The sequence below is a fragment of the Danio rerio genome, chromosome 2, assembly GCF_052040795.2.
Source record: "Danio rerio strain M-AB ecotype USA chromosome 2, GRCz13ab, whole genome shotgun sequence".
Lineage (NCBI taxonomy): Eukaryota > Metazoa > Chordata > Actinopteri > Cypriniformes > Danionidae > Danio > Danio rerio.
This window is the reverse complement of record NC_141022.1, coordinates 30880978-30903822: the sequence shown is the minus strand read 5'-3', so window position 1 is coordinate 30903822 and position 22845 is coordinate 30880978. Positions and strand designations below refer to the sequence as shown.

The 22845-nt window shown below is 35.7% G+C and overlaps 1 long non-coding RNA gene across 2 annotated transcripts in view; it reads right to left on the bottom strand.

Annotated features, from left to right (window-relative positions):
- Positions 1 to 22845, bottom strand: part of LOC147846376 (uncharacterized) — an 80800-nt gene that overhangs the window by 41195 nt on the left and 16760 nt on the right. Inside the window, exons 3-4 of one of the 2 annotated variants that reach the window (XR_015478534.1) lie at positions 12667 to 12836; positions 2260 to 2339 (exon numbers count right to left, since the gene is read on the bottom strand). This is a non-coding gene — a long non-coding RNA (uncharacterized LOC147846376). Of the gene's footprint in view, positions 1 to 1625; positions 2340 to 12666; positions 12837 to 22845 lie in introns of those variants that run through there. The other variant, XR_015478533.1, reaches the window with a different exon arrangement.

Here is a 22845-nt window from a genome sequence, read left to right as displayed (position 1 = left end):
TGTAATCTTTAATAATTTTATGAGAAACTGTAATTTAGTTACACATTTTTCTTAGTAACTGTAATGAGTTACTGTTTTATTTATATTTACATAAATTACGTATTGTCGTTACGTCACTAGTTACTCCCCAACACTGATGGACATACATGATCAATGCACTATATAAATACACATTACATTACAATGAGCAATGGAGAAAAAACAATTGTAGCCTTTTATAGCTAAACGAGTCAAGGGCTGCATCTAAAAGCTAAAAATGCGCCTTTCCACGCAACATATGGTGGTATAAAGACAACAAGAGAGTTCCAGATCCAATCATGTAGTCACATTTTGATGTGTATTCATTTGTTTAGATGTATTCATTTGCAGCCTAAGATTTCACAAACTGTGATTTTGATTCTGTGACAGTTGGCCTAAAAATAAATGGAGATATTATCTGAAATTTTGACGGGTGGTCAATTTATGTGTAAATTTGCCTTTTTGACCATTTTTTCCACTTTTGATGTAATTTCTAGACAGAAACATTCACTTAGTGTTCTACATTCGGTTATTTATCACCAAAGTCTGTTTTGTTTATCATTCGATCAATTTTATGCTGCCTCAGAAGTCTGTCCGAAATCAGTTTGAGGTGCCTTTGTGGACAAAGCTGCATGTGAAATGATTGTCTGATAGGGCAGCGAGGTAACAAATGAGCTGCCTAAGATTGCGGACAGAGATGATAAGCGTTTGTGAGAGACAATTGATAGTTGCATTCAAAATGTTGCAACAGACAGCAACAGTAGCCTGGTTTCCATTACAGATTTGCACAAAACTTTAGCAATATTTTCTAAAAACTATTGTGAAATGACAGCATTTCTTTTATCTATGGTTAAGTAACTAAAACTTGATTCTTCAAAATAAATAAATATATAAAATCATGATGACAAATGTTGATATGCTTACAGTATATGGCAGACACTCCACTAGCCATTATTTTAATCATAAGTAGGTGTGTCCAAGCATTATTACTCTGCTTTCTGGAATACTGGATTCTGATTGGTGAACCTTTAAAGGTAGGTTATTCCCAGATGCAACGCTGAAACTAATAAGAAGCTCATCCGGGCACTATGAATTACCTCTACTGTCAATAGTTTTAACATTATATGTTTATCTCGCCACTTTTCTTGACAGTTTGATGCCATCTTGTGACCAAATAAATCGTAGATTAGTTAGCTGAATTGATCTGTTTTTCTTTCTTGCTGCTAATAGCATGTTGGGTTGAATTCTGCGAGAACAAGCACCTAGATGTACATTATCCATAATAGCAAAAAGAAAACATCTGGGAGTGGTCTTGTATGAGATGTTTCTGAGAGCTTATAGTACACAATTTCACAGATGATCTGAATCAAGAATTTAGAATTTCAGTAGAGCATGCACGATCAAGGGAGCCGGTTTCTGCAAATAAACATGCAGACACAGCCTAACCTTAAAGATGACTATGTACACCAGGAGACATGCAATCAATCAATCAATCAATCAATCAATCAAGTTTTCATTGCAGTTTTATAAAAATATTCATTGTATGAATTGTCTGCTGAAACACTTAATGCAAGCATAAAAATGAAAGTTTTACAACATTAACATTTTATGGTTTATTGTCAATTAGAAGTTTCGTTTAGTGCAGTATGAAGGATATTTTCAGCTAATGATAATTTTGTGTACTGATTCCTTCATCTGATTAATCTTTAGATCAGCACTGATTTTACCTCTACTGCCTACAATATTACAAAATCCTGCAAGTTTGCTTCTGTGACAGCTGAACTGCAATTTATGCCTAAAACTTGGGTTTATGGTCAGCTTGTGTGTAAACGTAACATCTTTGTGTGTGTGTAAATTAATATTGTAGCAGTTAACCCTTTTATTACACTGGTATGATCAGTTTTGGCTGGTCACTGAATCGAACAATTACAACAGTGTGTTCATAACGTTCATTGCTTCACATCACCAGTTGCTAAGTTAAAATGTAGTTCCCATGCTGAGTCACTGAGCGCTTTTCATAAATCACACATTTTTGATGTTTTCAAACAAATTCCATTCATTTTAGAAATCAGACTATTAAATATACAAACTCGCAAAACCTAACATTAATGCTTTGTAAAAATACACACTGAGGACTATGAAGATAGCTAAAATAAACATTTTACATATAATCTGATCAGATACACACTGTTTAGGTGACAAACATTTACTGTATTCTTCTCCAGTTAAACAGCCACTTACTGTCATGTAGTTTAGAAGTTGATCTTGTAACATGTTGTAAATCCATCAGCTCCCTCCATTAACATGGCAGCGCCCATGACCTGTCATAAATTAAATAAAATTATCAGTATTAGGCTGACAAACACATATTTGAGAATGTGTATATATATATTAGATATTTTGCAATACAATTAGGACATTTGTCAATATTTGCAGAAAGGGAAAAATGAAACAATTCTAAATCATCAGGGCTGTGTCATGTAAGAAACTTCATCGCCATGTAAACTTTAAAGGGCACCTATGTTACATTTTCTTTCAAGATTTAAGAAAAGTCTTTTGTGTCTCCAGAATGCGTCTGTAAAGTTTCAGCTCAAAACACCCATCAGATTATTTATTATAGCTTTCGGAATATTGGAATTTTCTGTTTTAAACATAATGTAGCTATTTTCGCTGCTTGTGCCTTTAATGCTATTTCTCCCCGCCCACCGTTCCCACGTGCCTGTCAGAGGGTGCCTCAATCTCCACCTCACCTGCGTCAGATAAACAGCACAGTGACAGACATGAACAAAGCAGATCTCACGTAAAGTTTGTGAGAAATACTACAGTAATACTGCGTTCACACCAGATGCTGAAGAAGCGTCAAGCGCGAGTGATTTACATGTTTATTCAATGCAAAGGCGCAAATAGAAAAGACGCAATTCACGCGAATAAAGCGGCGTGATTTGAGCGTTTTGTGCGATTGACGTGCGTATCACGTGTTTTTCACGTCGAACGCTCAAGGACAAAAATCTGAACTTCAGTGGACATTCGCACCGCATTAACCTATCAGGAGCTAGCTCTTGTAGGGGCATGATTACAACATAGCACCTGTTTATCAAATTGGGCTCGGCTCAGTCAGAAGCACCGCTGAATGCTTTCATCATCCAGGTTAATTTTCTGGAGGAGTTTCCGCTTCTGTTGTGAAGTGAATTTGATGCACGAATGAAGCAAGTACACTCAAAATGTCCACGCATTTATTTAAGCACGAATAGCGTGATTTTTCTGTGTGTTCTGTGGCATCTGGTTTGAACAGCATTAGAACTTTCCCAATGATTATTTGATGTATTTGTTGTAGAGTTATGAGAACAATGAGTCAAACACAATCTCGTTACAAAGTTGTTACAAACTTTGCACTGTTTTTGCACAGCAAATGTGACAGGATACACATTAATATCCACTGCTGTATGGATATTCATTATGTTATTGTATAAAAATAAACTTGAGTTAACATTCATAAACCGGGATTGAAGCATCTTCTTTTATAATTGCACTGACATGCGGCTGTGAAGATAAAGTAAAGCTGAAGTAAATCACTGTAATTCAATACAAACATGCACTGTTTTAAAAACATTTTAAACTTGTAAAACTCATTCCTGATCACATTTAATCTTTTAATCCCAGTTGCTTTGCGCAAGTCCTGTCTTGTTGATTTTATTACGCATTAAGCTGCGGTCAAAATAGAGTTTGTGTGTGCGAAATTCTGTTGTATGGCGCTGCAAAAAAGGGCGGGATTAAACAAGATTATTAGACATTAAAAAAAGCGAGCTATTGCTCCATGTTTTAAAATTTCTGTCCAGAAAGGTCATGTTTTGATCCTCGATTGGTCTCACGCAGTCAAGTGATGCAATTTCGCAGGTCAGAGTATGAACGGAAGTCTATGGGGAGGAAAGTCAAGTGTGACCGAAGCTTACCTATAGAGACATCTTAATATGCAGCTGTCAATCAAATCGGTGGGTGGGGAAACCCACTCCTACATCACGTTGGGCCTCAAAATGGAAGGGATTTGGATCCAATTTTAACGTCAGGCAATTTTAAAAACAAGGCTTATTGTTTTTATATCATCCTAATATGACTGTGGACACACTGCGCCAACATGCAGCTCTGTCCAAACAGCTCCAAACCAAAATCCTTCTCGGAGTTTAGGTCCCTTTGTGCACAAACGCTGCTTGTAAAGTCATTGCCCGATAGGGCAGTGAGGCAACACGTTTTCGGACAAAGCCAACCAGACATCTTTGGCTTTGCTGGTCGGCACCTGAGGATCTGAAATGGGTTGATTAGGAGATGCAGGTGCAGCAGTAATCAATGAACACGAGCAGGTGGATTGTAACACAGGTGCGGTTCTTTTGTATGGACAAGTGAAGGCAGGGCTTTTGACTAGAAGGTAAAAGAGCTCCAGCTGGTCAGAGAACAGCACGTGCCTTTGCCAGGTGCTTTGACAATAGTTTTATACAACCTACCAGACCTACATAAAAGAAGAGGTTTGGTTCAAGCTTGTCTCCAGCAGCTGCGAAAAGTCACATGATTTTTTTATTTTTCACAAAAACAGCGATTAGGAGCTGACATTGAAAAAAAAAACAACAATAAAAAAAGCTGAGTGACAATATATCAGGGTTACATTTGTGTTTGACTTAATGGGCAATCACTGGTAATTAGCATCCTCGTCTAAATCATTAGTCAGGACAATTAATCTTAATGGCTGACCTCATAAACTTAGCGTTTGAACCACATTATGACTTTTTACTGTCGAAAGTGCCACACTTCATGTACTCCCTGACCTCTGCTCAACTATTTTAATGGAGTGGCAATGAAATAAATTAATAGCCGGAATTAAATAAATAAGAACAGACCTCATTTTGCGATCAAGCATGTGATCAATTTCATGTCTACCTTGGAGAGAAGTATCAAGTCATGTACTCAGCAAGCATGCAAGCACGTCTCCGGAGGAGCCCGATTTACAAAATGGCATAAGATCAAACACAGAACTTGAGATGAGGTTCAAATGCATTAATTAGATATGAACTACAGAGCTTTCATTGAATATTCAACAACTCTCAGAGAAATTCCTAGAATTATTCAAGAACGTATTCATGGTTATGTCCCACTGATATTAGATGTACTTCTCAGAAATACAGAAGTCAGAGACAGTTCTCACAAAATGCACTAATGTTGAACATAATGTACGACACGGAGACATGCGTGACTGTCAAATATCACATTTCGTTTCAAGGGCCGTGAGTCACAGTGTAATGGAACAATCATCACATCTCTTGACGGGGTCTTTCTTTGGCTGTTCGGGTCATTCTGTGTAATGATCCACAAATTCAGTCTTTTGAGCAAACTGACCGCTCTGTTGACCAACCACAAAGGCGACGAGAATATTACCACAATTGAAGCAGAGACATACTGTATCTTTTCTTCTGTGTCCAGATGAGAATGAGAGACATGCTTTATATCTGAATGAGTAGAATTAAAAGCTACATCATTGCTTTTGTAATAGAAATAAAACCTTAAAATGTATTTGATCTGCATACTTATTATACGTTTATCTGTTCTTATCTTTCTAGGTACTGGGTCAGTAAGCAGTGCAGAATAATAATGCTTCATACAAACGAATACTGTTTTTTTTTCCTCTATAAACCTTTTATGAAAACGTCTTTCTCTTTTGCAGCTAAAAGCTACTGTAGCTTACTTTAGAACGTCACATTGGAGCATTGCTAATATTAAAATGAAAGCTTTTTTTCCATCCAAAGTTGGCCAAAAGTTCAAATTATGTATGTACATTATGCTTGTATGCGTTTCTGTATGTATGTATGTATGTGTTACGGTCACCAGCGATTCAGCCTGTGTAGATTGTTGAAGAACTACAAATCTGAACTACAATGAATGAACTACAAATGCCACCCAAATGCATTCCACTCACACACCTGATTCAGATCCCTAATGATTGCAAACACTGGCAGCTAAAGCTGTTTAGTACTATTTGGCACAGGCTATTTATACACCTCTCAAACACACACATTGCTGAGTCTTGTTGGTTTCTAACCCTGTAACATTATGAAGCATTTACTGGTTTAGTATCTCTGTGTTTTGACTCTTACTTTGCTTCATGGTTTATCCTGCTTGCCATCTAGCATGACCTTTGCCTGTTTTAGACTAAGATTTTAGATTACCTTTGTGCTTCTGTTTTACTCCTGTTTTGACCATTGCCTGCCTGGCTATTCTTTGTACTGTATACTGCACAAGGATCCCCAACTCCATTGTCCAGTGTGCTTCAGTTACAGTATATATATATATATATATGTTACATGAGAATCATGTTGGCAGTAGCTAATAATACAAAAAATGGGTCCAAATGATTTTTTTATGCCAAAACTGTGAAAAGACTTTTTTGCAAACTTTCTACAATAAATGTAGCAAAATAATGTATGTAAATTATGTCCCGGTGTGCGGGAGACGCAGAGTAAAAAACATTCCTTATTATACCCTGAGCAAAGCATTGTCAAACATAAGGGAAAACCAACCCCCAAAACCAGCTGGACATGATAGCAAAGTTGAGTAGATAAAGTGGGGGAGAAGAACATTAGCATACTCTCCTCAGGCCATGACTCAGCAATAGTAAATATATTGTATATGGAAATACAATCAATGAATGTTTCTGTTGATTTCATCACTACAACGCTCAAGTCATAAACTGTCAAATGACACCAAACATGACAAATATATATAAAGGAAGATCACAAGCAGATGAATTGTGTATGGTGAAAGGCACATGGTTACTGTAAGCAAATGGTAGAGATGTGTATTGGAGCTGTGATGAACTGCCACGCCAGGAGGACTCCCATGCTTGGAATGTCTCAGTAGTCCTTCGTTAGCATAAAAGGAGTAGCATATAATATTTTCTCAGCTTACACATCCTTTGCAATGCTAGGTTCATTATTTTCAATGGAGAGATCGTGGGAGAGATGGGCACATGGCGTGCAAGCTCACTCACATATTCCAGATTTCAATGATTAAACATTTGAGTGTTTACAGTTTCTCAGACATGGTAAGCTATGTGTTTTTCCGACTATGAATGTCAATGGTTAAAGGTATTAAAAGAACAAAAAAAGACAATCAGGTTTGTAACAAGTGAAGATTAAGTAAATGATGAAATAGTTCATCCAAAACTTATCTTTTGAATGTATCAAGCTGCTGTGCTAAACCCATTATAATGTTTTCAGTGAATATTAAACAACTGAAAGTGATGCAGTTTATTTAGTATTTCTTAGATTTGATATGTTTTAAAAGTAACTTGAAAGTAAATCTGATTACTTTTTACATTAAGTAATTAGTAATGTAATCAGATTACAATTTTCCAGTAGAAATCAGTAACTTGTAATCTATTACTTTTTTAAGTAACTTACCTAACACTGGCGACTGAATAAAGTTAGATTTTCCGTCTGCTTGTTCATGACTATGATTTGTTTTGAATGCTATTATTTCCCAGAAATAATCATAATACAGTATACATCACTTGATTTATTTTATTTTTTTTTTAAATATGCAGTTAGACCAATCTAAAATGTCCCATAAAAAAACTGTATTAAAATCTCTATTTCTCATCCTTACAGAAATGGCAGTCGACATCAGCTGCCCAGCTAATATAGCTTCACATAAAGTAATAAGTGTGAAACGTTTTGCAGTAAGCTTCATACAGAGGAGCGCTGAATCCAATCGCATTCATTCACTGCATCTCAAACAGAATTTTTATATATAACTACGGGCCAAATATAATAACTGTCTCTGGCCACTTTCTTTGAGTCTGTAGTATTTGAAGCCTATCCCATTTGCTGCAGCGGTTCCAGACAATGCCTCAGAAAACCAACCATGACTTCATTGGATCTCTGTATGCTCCTTCTCTCCCCTGTCCTCTCTCATAGCTGTTTGTGTGATGTGATGTGTTATTGAGATACTGAAGTGCAGGGAAGTAAAACTTGTGGTGTGATAATGATCAGACTCCCTTCCTGGTACGGCAGAGGGGGGCTTGACAGGCGGTGAGGGTGTGAAGGAAGCACTTGATGAATCCGAGTACTTCCTGCACAGTCATACACTTCGATAAACAGATCAATAGCGTTGTATGAGCATCATAGCAAATGACACGGAGCCAAAAAAGCATTGTTGATTTTTGGGGGGGTTTGTTTACAAGATGAGACGGCGATGCATCCAACACATGGTCGATGACCTTTGAAAGCGTGCCCACTAAAATATTAGTGTCTTCGACTCCGGCTCATGTTCCACTTAAAATCTGGCACAACAAGGGAGGCCGCCGAAGTTCAGCATGGTGACAGTTATATATGAGTAAATCATAACCACTTTAGGGCGTAATTTTCTCCACTTCGGCTTTTGCTGAGAATCCATTCTGCTGTCTTAATTGCCAAGCGGCACCACTTACATTAAGTGCACTGTGCCCTTGTCACGGTAATGCTGAGGCCTAGTCACTCTCCGTGCGTGCAGGAACAGTTTGATTGCCATTGTTATTTCTGACTCTCTTTACCAGCCCCGCATTCTGGCCACAGCTTTGCTTGCGGTATAATCAGAGCTTCTGAAAAGTGCTTGGTAGACAGTATCATGCTGTGTGTTGTCGGATCTGTGAGCTTTCTTTCTCCCACTTTCCATCGGCTCCGTCTTTGGTTTTGTCGAGGTTATCGGTGCTCTCTGTTTACCCCCTGTAGAAGTGCATCTTCGCCTCGATGCGACCAGCCCCAGCTTGCCAAACACCATTACTGAGTCTAAGCTTCAATTTCTCTCAGTAAACACCTGAGACTGCAATGTGTTTATATTCCCAGCAGTGTGTCTCGCGGTGCTGCTTGTTGAGCTAAATGCTCCTCACGTTTAAACAGTCAACAGTTCTGTAAAATTTCCCTCACGTTTCGACGAAAACATCTCTTTACATGCAACTTTATGCAATGACAAGGACTTTCCATCAGCTGGTTGCGGTAAATCAATTTGCAGTGTGGTAAATACAAACCCGATTGTTTTCCAGTCAGACACGCTGTCAACGGCGGCATTAATCTTGAGGCTTCGCTGCGATCTGACAGTTTTGCTGGAATTTTTCTCCTCACCATGTCAGGAGGAGTACAAAAAAAAAAGGGAAAGCCCTACGATGGAAAATGAAGTTAGAATATGAGGAATGAAAGACCTTGGTGGAGCAAGGGCACTTAAAACCAGCAATTCAATTTTTGGGGACAGATCTCCCTTTTTCTTGACTTATTCTAATCCAATTTCTTTTATTCCAGCGCATCGCTCTCATTCCCTCCTCCTCTTTTGTCATACGCACATTAATGTGGTGGCGTATGGAAGGCAGGGATTATGGAAAGTAATGATTTTTCAGGGCCTGATTTTCTCCCGCTGGAGTCCGAGGAGGAATTAACCGGCATGGGGTGAAATACCTGCCTACAATGACACGCGCCGGGAGAGGTGACCGCGCTGGGATTTCAGGACGTGATTGAATTGTGGCGTGCGAAAAACCTAATGGTGCACATTTTCTGTGTGAATGATCCCATAAATCCTGGGAAAGGATTCCAGGTAGAAAAACACGGCTGGCACAGACGGGTGCAGGATTGGATATTAATGCTGTAGTAATAAAGTGTGTCTTTCCCTTCAAAACCACTGTCCTTTTAAAGTGCGCAGTCTGCTCGTGATGAAGTAATGTCAATAAATTTGAGGGAAAACCTGATAAACATGCTGTTAAAGTGTTGATTTTTTTTACCGATGGGGTCAATATGTAAGTCTGTTTCTGCGCCAAAGTATACAGAAAAAAAGCTGTACTTCCTATAATTGCTACTATATCTCACTCTGTATTCCACAGTTGTTGCTCTTATTCATATTTCTGCAAATGCAGATCTTGCTACAGCAACTTTATATCACAGAATTGCTTATTGTTTGCAGTTGCTTTATTTTTTATGCAGCATGGTCCTTTTTTATTTTAATTAAATTCTTTATTACCTAATCATTGCATAGCTGTGTCTGTTTTACAATTGAGCTGTATTTCATAATTATAACTTATCAAACATATTCTAACATTTGTAATGTCTTTATAATAGCCATACCTACACTATTTTCAAAATTACATTTGGGTGTTTTCATAATTGTGTCTCAATTCCTCTTAATTGCAAATTTATCACAATATACCGATTTGGTAACACTTTAACTACACACTATGAATAATTTATTAAGCATTGGAAATTAGTAATTCATCATCTGTTAAGTATTAAATATGCATTAATAGACATTAGTTAGAAGGTTATAACTGCAGACACAAAAACTATTCTTGACTTATCAGCACATGTACAATGCTTATTGATTGTATTTTCATACTTTGTTAATAATTATTAGTTCATTGGTAAAGTAAGTATTGCATTATTTACAAACCAGTTATTTAAAAATTGTTGGTGCTATTTTAAGATCATTCAGAGGGAGTGAGTAAAATATTAATAAAGTATTAAAATTAACATTTATATATCTTATTATTCAGGCATATACTGAAAGATAATTTGTATGTTAATAAATGCTTTATTAACTCAACTTCATCCAGTTTTGTGACCTAATCTAAAGTGAGGACTATGTATACTTTATAAATTCATAATAAAGACAATTAAAGGCAGTTATATTGCAAACAGAAAAAAATAAAATGAATGACTTTATTAATTTCTATTCGTTTGAAGATGCACAAATAAAACTGTATCAAATGAAAAAATAAATCTTTGCAACCTTATCTACAATAAAATTACTGTACAGTATAAACTTGGCGAAATAACTAAATTGAAATGTTGTATCGTAATATATTTTTATGTTATTATATTGTTGTTGATTTATTCAATTTTATTTAGTTTTATTATTTCTAATTGTATTTTGACACTTCTGTTATTCGGCAATGTTTTATTTATTTATTTATTTATTTATTTATTTATTTATTTATTTATTTATTTATTTATTTAACCTTCAAATAACAGACAGGCATTTTCAACTTCCATTGTTAAACATATACTGTATAACATTACATCTAAGCACCATAAAATAAACTAAATAAAATAGTACAAATAATAATAATAATAATAATAATAATAATAATAATAATAATAATAATAACAATAATAAAACCTTAAATCATTCTAATACAAATGAAAATAAATTCAGTGGGGTCAATCCATATAAGCTGACAAAAGTTTCTAGAGCTTTGAGGGACTTTTTGTTTTTTCCTGTTTTATGGATTTAAATAAAATGCTACAATCATTTTTAAATGCTTTAAAACAGGGAGAAACTTTAACATTTGTGTATAAAAAAATGTTGCTACAATCAACATATTATCACACAAAAATTCTATTTCTTCGTTTTCATAAAAGAAAATCAAAAGCAGGTACTGTATTACCATATTCTTTGAGAGGAAAGGATGAAGTATTTAAAAAGATTTGGAATCCATTTTTGAACTACATTAAAACAGTACCACTTCATTTGATTTGACAAAATGTTTTTGTTTCTACTAGCTTATACTGTATCTTCTCCCTTTTTATTTATTTATTTAATTTTACTTATTTATTTAATATACTGTGTATGTTTTAATTTAGTTTTTTTGCTGTTTTGTTTTGATGTTCTGTATTGTTAATTCTTGAAAAAGCGAAATAAAAATATATAATAAAAAAAAGCAGGTATTACTTTTTTTGTAATAAACCTCTCATTTAATGTCATTCGACAATGTTTACAGTTTACTGTAATTAAATTTTTAAAATAAGAATGCAAACATTTATTGTTTAATTGATACTAAGCCTTTAATTGTCATTCATAAGGGATTTATAAGGCATAAATAGTCCTCACTTTAGATTAAGCAATAAAACTACATGAAGTTGAGTTAACAAAGCATTTATTAACATACATTGTAACTATTAATATAAGCCTAAATAATAAAGTATATAAATGTTGATTTCAATAGTTTATTAATCATTTACTAACTTAAAGCTATTTACTACTCTAGAATATAAATGGTTTGTAAATAATGCAATGCTGAATTTAGTAATGAACAATTAACAAGTAGTAAAGTATGAAAATACAATTATTAAGCACATTTGTAGCTGTATTTATAAACTGCTTACTTACGTCTATATGTAAAGTTAATGCTTAACAAATAATGAGTTAACTATTTGCTAATGTTTAATAGATGATAGATAGTGTGTAGTTATAATAAAGTGTTACCTAAATCTTTAATTATAATAATAGTTTTAATTGTGACTTTAGTTTATGAGTGTTGTGACTACAATGTGACTGTAAGTAATAACCATACATTAACTGTTTTTGCCAATATTTGCTTTATATCTCACAATTGCTACTTTTAACAACTTACACAATTAAAAAAAACTAAACTATTGAACGTATTTCTTGCAGCAGACAAATTATCATTGTGCATTTATTACCCACAATGTGACTTGTATCTCTATTTCAACCTCACCCTTTTTTCTTCTCAAATTCTTAGGCAAGAGCAGACTTCCACAGATCTTGAGCACAATATAGAGCGAGGGCCTATATATAGGGAAGAAAGGGAAGTGCAAGCTAATAATAGTGTCTTAACATAGTACTCACCCCCTTTCTCAGTCTAGGAGTCTTTCATATCCCTTCCTTTATTGTAATGCTTTCCTAAGAAAGGCTTTGCTCTTCTGACAGCTTCCTATGCCACCTTCTACATCGTAGGTGGAAGTGTGTGGTAAATCCTTCCTCTGGACTCACCATTCAGTCCCAGCTTTTTTCCTCTTCTGTGGATTAAAAGAGAAACGTAAAATAGACAGCAATTCAAAATGTTAATTTCCATACAGTAAGCAATAAGTGTCAAGTGTCTGTGTTGTGTTCCATGTACTTTAGTTGATTCCTTTGTTCTGATTTCCGGCCGTTTTCTTTCACCCCTGTTTTATTCAGTTCATCAGGTGTTGTGGATTTATACTCCTGTGTTTTGTTCAGTCTTTGGTCCGGTATTGTATTGCCACAATCACTGTCCAGGGTTTGATGTTTCCTGTTCCTGTTGTGAGTGTTAATATTGTAAATAAATACGTGTTTTGATAATTCCTGCGAACCAGTGCTTCTCTTTATAGAGAGAATGTGACAATAAATTTGACTTGTGCCTACATTGATTTACCAGTATCAGTGCAAGTGCTAAAAACATAGCATGATGCTATCGGATTTCCACAGCCCTGGTGGTGAGCTTGTTTTGTGTGAAGAATTAGGTCAGTGTGACCATAAAGGTTGGTGTCTTCACTGCCACGGTGACTTTCCCCTGAGAATATTGCCAGCCATGCACTTTCGAGCATTAGTTAAACCCTGGACAAGGCCAAACTAAACGCATGGCGGTGTCACAACTGTGCTGACAGCATAGCCTTTTCCATCAGTTTTCGGTAAAAGCAAACAGAACCTCTGCTCTCTTAAAGCCACCTTGCTTCAAATGAGCATGAGATATTAAAAGCATTTTTACAACCCAATTAATTGCCTTCACATTGTAATAAGTACAAAATGTTTCCCTCTGGATTTCAGAGGACCTAGTTAGCTGTTAAAACTAAAATTAAGCAAAGCTATTAGAAACTGTTCCAAAATTATCTTCAAACTGCACAGCAAGTGAAATAAACCTAATTTTGATGAGCTCCTACGGCACAGGGAACAATACAACTGAGTTTAAATCTCAAAATCAAAAGATATTTCCAAGAGCTGACATTTAGCAGGCCTAATGTGATCTTGGGGTTTTCCTTCAGGATTCCTTCGCCTCTTGAACACATATAATAAGGTTTCTTTCTTCCATAGCAAAATAAATTCAACCCATTTATGAGTCTTTTTAAAGACTGCTGAGGATGGAGTGGTGGCAAATCCTCCCTGGGTTTCTTCATTCCTCCCAGCCAAGCAACTTCTAACAGAGCAGAGCCGAGCAGGAGGAACATACAGCAGCGGCATTGTGGTAATGAGCACCCTTTCACTAGAGTGATTTTGGGTTGTTCGTGTGTTATGTTGTCAGTTTATTTCTTGTAGTGTAGATGTTGCTGTCCGAGGCTTGACAAGGAAAGTGGTCCAGAAAAGAGGGAACCATTTAAGAGTTTCTTAAGCAGGAAGTTTGAGTGTTGAAGCTTAACAGCTGTTCTAGTGTGGAAGGCAGAGCACGACTCATTATCCGACTGTCTGGCGAGAGTGTTGTTGGGGAATTATTGGCACTGGCATATCATTAACAAGGATGCTTCAGTGCAGTGCACCGCTGAAAGACACATTCATAAGGGCCTTCAGCAGTCCTGCAACAGCTCAAGTCATCTTGCCTTTGCATGTAGATGTAAATTTCGCCACTTGTCTTTATATAACCTGTGGGTTTGTTATGCGGCAGCTGGAGTTCTCTTACTACACTGGTTGTTGTTGTGTTTCTGTCAAGTGGTTGCCTTACTTAGCAACAGCCTTGCATTCAAACATTGGGTATCAACAATAATTGTCTGCAACTTTATTTTGAGTGTTTGCTTATGCAGTACTGAAACAAGAAAAAGTAAAATGAAGAGTTTTACATTTATACATAATAAAGCATATTGCAAATTGTCACAATCACAAGTAAGCCAGACTTGTAGATCGCTGGGAATCATTCACTTTCACTCAGCAGTACAAATCTGTCAACATTTGGACAACAAATCCTGTCATGCTCTTCACACTGACACCTGTTCTGGTTTTCCTGCTGATTACTATCGCACAGCTGAAGCTGTTCAGAATTGATTACATAGACTTTAAAAGCAGAACACAAACACACACACACCCACCCACCAGTTGCCGAGTCTTGTTTTACTGTTTGTGACATTACGACACATTTTCCTTTCCCTGCCTTTTCTTGCTGTGTTAGAACCTTGCCTTGTTTTATTGTTTATTCCTATTTGCTGCCTGCCTTTTGACCATCCGCCTGTTTACTGACCACAACTCTGGATTTCCTGTATACATCTATTTGCCCCTGTGTTGACCGTTGCTTGCCTGAACATCCTCCAAAAAAAATCTACATTTGGATCTGCACTTCTTTGTCAGCGCCCCTTACATTACACAAATATTAGTTTTGGAAAATTTTCTGATTATCCAAAGTTCTGAAAAAATGGGTTTTAAACATTGTCTATTAAACCTGAACACCACATTGTTTTTTATCATTAATAATAATAGGAAATATTGCTTCAGCATCAGATCATAATGTTAGAATATTTTCAGAAAGATCTGAACACTGAATAAATTACATTTGAAACCAGGAATCATTTAAATTGGCAGTAACATGTCACAAAATTACCTTTTTTTTACTGTGAGTGTAAGAAAATTAAAAACATTATTAAATCTTAAAAACCACATGTTGGTTCAGTAGACTTAGTAAAGTTTGATAGACGAAATTCAACACATTAATATGCCAATATAATGCTTTTGTGTCAACAGATTGCAACAAAACTTACATAAAGAAAAAAAAAAGAATACTGATGAACGAGCCATTTTGTAATTCATTCATTCATTCATTTTCTTTTCGGCTTAGTCGATTTATTAATCTGGGGTCGCCACAACGGAATGAACCGTCAATTTATCCAGCATATGTTTTACGCAACGGATGCAACCCATCATTAGGAAACATCCATACGCACTCATTCATACACACATACTACAGACAATTTAGCTTACCCAATTTACCTATACCACATGTCTTTTGGACAGTAATGGGGTTTCCCAGTACTGGGTTGCAGCTGGAAGGGCATTCACTATGTAAAAAATATGCTGGATAAGTTGGCGATTCATTCTGCTGTGGCGACCCCTGATGAATAAAGGGATTAAGCCAAAGGAAAATGAATGAATGAATGAATAAATGAATGAATTTGTCACTATTTCAAAGATTCTTTCCTATTGACATTATGGGGTTATTCTTGAACAATTTTGACCAAAATAGTGAATTGAATCACCCCAGGCTCACTGGAGATATGTGCCCAGGACTACGTTTTTTAGAACCGCCAAATATGTACCCTTGGCCTACATTGTCTTGCCATTTTTTCCCACAAATCCACTAGAGGCCGCTATGCATATTTTTGACAATTTCAAATTAGTTACTGGGGCACATTTTCGTAAATGTGCCATTTCTTGTAAATCCACCAGAGGCCACTGCATACATCTCTGAATATTAACGTATTTCTCATGTGTGTCCGTGAGGGAACAAAATGCATAAAAGTTTTCAAAAGCAAACTAGATGAAAAAAGCCTCATGGCCACATGCTTCTATCACAACCTCATTTGCAATTTTTTGGTCTCATTTTACCTGATTTCTGAAACCATCCTTCACCGGATTCATAACCAGTTTGTGCCATATGGTGTATGGTGCCGTACATTTTGGAATAAGGCTGTAACATTATAAAATGTGGAAAATGTGAAGCTCTGTGAATACTTTCTGAATGCATTGTATATGTCCCAAAAATTCCAGATACAGACAATTAATATAATCAGCTGTTTGAATAAATCAAACAAATTAATGAGTCAATGATTTAAATGATTCTTTAAGACAGTTAGCACCACAGGGTGGCAATTTTACTTCTTTATTTGAAGAAAAAAGTATCATATTACCATATTATTAAAAAAGAGATAGTTCACCCAATAATACATTTATGTAATCATTTACCTCCCTCCATGTTGCTTCAAATCAGTTTGAACTAAATTGCTTAGTGGAACATTGAAGATAATTTGAAGAATGTTGGCAATCAAACTGTTTTGTAAAAGAAGTAAACATCTGTACAAATAAATTCAAATATAACTTGGTCAATTAAGTATAAAAATATTCATTCTTTCATTCATTCATTTTTTTTTCAGTTTACTCCCTTTATCAATCTGGGGTTGCCACAGTGTAATGAACCACCAACTATTCCGGCATATGTTTTATGCAGCAGATGCCATTCCAGCCACAACCCAACAATGGGAAACATACACTCTTGCATTTACACACATAACTACAGCCAATTTAGCTTATTCGATTCACATATACCACGTGTCTTTTGACTGTGGGGGAAAACTAAGCACCCAGAGGCAACCCACGCCAACATGAGGAGAACATGCAAACTCCACACAGAAATGCCAACTGACCCAGCCGGGGTTCAAACCAGCGACCTTCTGGCTGTGTGGCAAAAGCAATGCCCACTGCAGCACATTGTCACCAGTATAAAAATAATTGTGTAATAAATTCTGGGTTTAATAAATTTAAGCTGCTTCTGGCGATGCGGTGGCGCAGTAGGTAGTGCTGGTGCCTCACAGCAAGAAGGTCACTGGTTCGAGCCTCGGCTGGGTCAGCTGCCATTTCCATGTAGATTCTGCATGTTCTCCCCGCATTCGCGTGGGTTTCCTCTGGGTGCTCCAGTCAAAAGACATGCGGTACAGGTAAATTGGGTTGGCTAAATTGTCCGTAGTGTATGAGTTTGTATGGATGTTTCCCAGAGATGGGTTGTAGCTGGAAGGGCATCCGCTGCATAAAACATATGCTGGATAAGATGGCGGTTCATTCTGCTGTGGTGACCCCAGATTAATAAAGAGACTAAGCAGAAAAGAAAATGAATGTATGAATGAATGAATGAATGAATGAGTTATTTCTAAAGTTACTTTTTGTAAAGTCTATGCTTTTCAAATTTATCACAATGATGACTTTAAACTTTCTTTGGGGGTCATTTGGAAAGCTACTATTCAAAAAAGAAAAAAAAGAAAAAGTAATATTCCCCACAGTTTCCACTGTGCTTTGTGTAACATTTAGAGTTTTTCCTGCTGGCAGATATTATGCACATTTCAAAATACGACTTGAAAATATCAAATGTCATCCTCATCAAAGATGAATTAGAAGCAACAGCATCTTTTGAATTTTGCTCATTTCAATAACAGATTATTTGTCCTTTTTGTGTAATTATGCTTCACAGATGTTCTCATGTGGGACGGGATAACAAGCATGAGATTTGTGTGGAGCCAGATAACCTGTCCCAGCTGTTCAGATCAACAAGTTCTGTCAGCATTAATGCAAATAGAATCTTACCAACCAATACAACCGCAGAGCACAGAGCCGGTGTGAGTTTCAGACAGACAGTGCAGGTCTGCTGGGAGAACTAACAATAAAAGCACAGTCCCAATGGACTGACAAAGATGGCGGCATTAAGTCTGTGAAAACACAGTGTACAATGTTACCAGGATGTTTCTGGAATTAACTGTGATTAACTCAAGCATTGCGGAAATAATGGCCGATATTTAATTTTGAACTAATAACACTTAATTTATGTCAAATTTTATGTTTAGTGGAAAAACGTAAGACTTGCAAAGGGTTCAGTCACTCTCAGTTAAAGAGAACAGTTTCCTTCCAGGGGTGCGTTTCCCAAACCATCCCCCTATCCATCGTTTGAATCAAGTTAGGTATAACATAAAACGCTCATAATGATGCTCTTAATGGGGTCAAGTAACAACTTCTTTAGAGAAAAAAAACATTTTTTTTTTTGTGCAAATTATTGTTTTACATGCACTTGCATTAAAAAAAAAAAAGTTTTGGCAAAAACATGCACTCATTTTCCATATTAATTAAATTATATGTAAATGACACATATTGGACCTATATATGTTTCCATTACAAATATTATTAAAATATTCCACATAAAATAACTAAGCTAACATATGTATTCGAATCTCATATATAAATCATATAAATTATGAATGGATGTACAGATGTTACTACTTCAATGTGTTCCTTGTACCGCCATTCATGCCGCGGCGACGGCGGTGCTTGATGCGCCAGCAGCATTTGACCGCTGGGTGGCACTTTAACCACAGATATTCAGCTTTGCCTTTTCACAATGCTAAACAGACTGTTCTGTAGGCGTAGCTTACTGTATGTGATGTGATGTGTTCAATTAAAATATAATTTTAATTTAGTTTTTCTGGTAATAGACATGCTCTTACACTATACTATGCTGTAGAAAAGATACATGGTGAGAAGTCAAAAAGCTAATATAAGAATTAAGTTATTAGCCTTCAGTGCCCGATTAAATTGCGTTGGGGTGAAAATAATGTTTTGATTTCTTTGACTATCATGGCAATGTTATAATCTCAAATCTTAAACGTGCGCATATGAAAAACAGCAAAATAATATAGATTATCCTGCCGATAGAGCACATCACCTCACAGTTGTGAACTTGCGATCACCTCAACTTACATTTAATTTTTTTTTTACCTGGTTTATTGTAAACTTATTAAGTGCAAAGAGGATTCGTTTTGGAAAATAGAATTGAAGAAATGAAAGACAACTAAAATGAAAGCACAAACATTCAGTACAAATAATTAGTCTTAAATAAATAAATAAATAAATAAATAAAGCAGTCTTTTAGTCTAAATATAGAGAGATGTAGTGTTTGCTATTTTGATAGAACTAAGACTAGACATGTTCATTTATATTTTTAATTTACGTTTTTATTTACATTTTCGTTGTTGATTATATTTACGATCTCATTTTATGTTTCAATTATAGTACATAATAATAAACGAATAATGAAAATAAATGAATAATGAAAATATTACATAAATTAAGTCTGGCAGGTTTATTTTTAATAATTTAGTTTCAGTTCCGTTTTTTTGTTTCAAAATGTCAATGTTCTGCTTTAAAGTATAACTGTTGTTTTGTTTTGTTTTTTTACTTAATGGCTCAGTATGTTTTGTATTTTATTTTCATATTCAGTCACCTTGCATATGCGTGTGAAATATAATGCCGCATAACCGCGGAAAAAGAAGAAAAGGCTGTCAGTTAAAGCTAATTAATCAAAATAAGCTATATTAAAATACAGCATTTATGTTAATACAGGCAGAGTGTGAACAAACGGCTAAGATATGTGCTTGCCTTGTCCCGCAAGTTTATTTTTAATAATTTAGTTTCAGTACTATTAATTTTTTTCTCAAAACGTCAATAGCACCTTCAATAATCTAAACATTAAAGATGGACCGCAAGATGTGTTGAGTGGCTATATGTGAAGAACAATGGCAAAGCTAAGTGTGATTATTGTAATAAACTAATAAGTTATAAAGCAGAGTCCCGACCAACAGGACTGACTAAGCATATGCGGTTGGCTCATTCTTCACGAATATAGAATTAAAATTATGGCGCGTTAGGTTCATTGTGCATCCTGCAGGTGCAACCAACAAGGGTTGTGCATTTGAGTTTAACTTTTTGAGCGTTATAAGCAGCTCGTTGTTAGTTTTTATTTAAATATATCGAGCCGAAACTAAGCAGCGCATTCTCTCCGCCTCCTCGTTTATAACCAGCGGGACACGCCACTGAAGCAGTGGAGGACACTCCGTCGTTCATAATCTTTGCTGATGTGTCGGAGTCGAAAGAATATATCAAAGAGGAATGTTCTTTTGACAGTCCCGATATGTTCAATCTTTTTTTCCCTGTCATTTCTCTTCAGCAAATTATATTTTTAAAGCTGCTTGATTCTTTTAAAACCGAAAGCAGAGCCCGTCAATTGGTGTTTTTTCATAAGATACTCCTCTATCAAGGTTTTATTTTATGAGTATTCTTTAATGTGCTTTTTAATAGTTTTATTTTATTCAAAGCAGCACCTAAAAGCGAATTTATCCTCAAAACGTGGCATGAGAGCGATGCATGTCATGTGTCGCATATTGCCTTTTTTTCTGATCTTTTTGCATAAAGGTTTTAATCAAAAGACAGGTAATTTAATTACTTTCGATGTGCTAAAATATTTGTTAAATAAATGTTATTTCAAAAAAAGCATATGCAATGTGCTCTGACAGGTAAAATCCGATTCTTTCTCTCTTTCAAGTTCAAAGCAAATTTGAATGCCAAAGGATTTTAGATATGCATATACAAGACTATGTAGTATATTAACATCAACAAATTAATAAAATAAGTAGCAAATGAGAAATAAATGACAGACAAGTTGAACAGACATTATCTCTAATTATCAGAATTGCAAGATTAAAACAGCTGAATATAGGCCTAAATAATCTAGAAAGCAACTACTGCGCGCTGATATTTCTTCTTCTTTTTTTCGGAATAACGAACAATTTCAACCGCGGGGAGATACCGACAGCTTGATTTGCAGTATTTTCTAACATGTTAGAAGCGGGCAGCGGACATCAGCTAGCCGTAAAGACGGGCCCGCACAAAAAAAAAACATGGCTGCCGGTGGAGAAGCGGCTGTGCCCTCAGCAGCTGATTGAGACGGAGCTGCATATCCCGAGTGCACTAAATACTCCGAGATCCGGGAGAAATTCTACCCGATAATCCAACACATACAAAACAACTTTGAGTCCCTGTCGAACAGAACCCATCTTACTGGGGGAGTGTGTGTGCTGCTGTGTGTTCACCCAACAATACCCGCTCCTGTCTCCAACACACAAATACTGGAACTCTTTATGTGGACTTACTTTTGATAATAGGCTACTATTATTACCTTTATCCTGTTTAATGTTATCAAAAATCTATTTTTATTTTTATTATTATATTTTTATTTTTTATTCTATTTTTATTTTTATTAATCATTTTTTTATTAGCCTATATGTTATTTTCATATTTGTTTGCACTACTGCCCTTTTTGCACTGTCTTGTTTGTGAGACGCGCACTGCTTTGGCAAAACGAATGTACAGTTACTTGTCATGCCAATAAAGCACCTCAAATGTGAAAATAGCCTAGGCAACAAATAACAAATAGTAGTGTAATAATAACAAAAAATGCCCTTTTTATTTTCATACAATAGGCCTATGTGTGGGTTTTGACAATATGTGTTTAATTAAGCTATAAAGATCAGATGAAATGCATAGTGAAATATGAAATAAATGTCTCTTTTGCTGAAAATTTAATTAATCTATATATTTATTATTTTAAAAATCAACTCATTTTTGCCCAGAGAAAGAGGCGCGCGGCACTAGCGGACATGGGGTGCTTTTCCAAAAAAAGACGTACAGTAACTTGCAGCTGAACTATGCACAGTTTGGGGAAAAAAAGGATATAGTGATGCATGTCCCCCAAAACCCCTAGTTTCTCTGTCGCAGATCCATCATTTAAATCAGGTTAGTTATAAGTAAAACGCACATAATGATAAAGCACACCATCATCACGAGGGCAATTAAATAGACAACCTAAACATATTTTTAATTGTTTATTTATGTAATGTGAGTTTTTATAACTTTGTTCTTTAAATTATTTATAACTTAGGCTATTCTATCGAGATGACACCATAAAAGGCCTTCAATGCATTGATATAGGTAATAGGGATACAATGAAAAGCCGATTTTCACTATTGACCCTGTTTTTATTCATTGACGGCTTCCCAACGCCGCTTTTCTGTTGCGCGAAAAAAAGCTGCTGCAAATAAGCAAATTTATGACAAAACAATTTTAATAGTTTCATAGTAGTAGCTGGTGTGCTTCATCTGCGTGATTCTGATTTGACATTCTTCCGCTAAACTTGCACTGTGTTGATGTGTAAATGGACTATGTGTTGATGTGTTAATGGGCTATGATCTTTGCTATTGAGTTCTCTTTGCAACTTTCAATTTCGAGGTGGGGGAAGTGGGAAGAGGCAATTCAAATGTACCATCTCTAAAAAAAAGGCCGCTTACGCGGCATTTGTGTTTATTATTACCTTATTTTTATTTTATTATTATTAATTTATTCATTCATTCTTCATTCATTTTCTTTTCGGTTTAGTCCCTTTATTAGTCTGTGATCGCCACAGCGGAATGAACCGTCAACTTATCCAGCATATGTTTTACG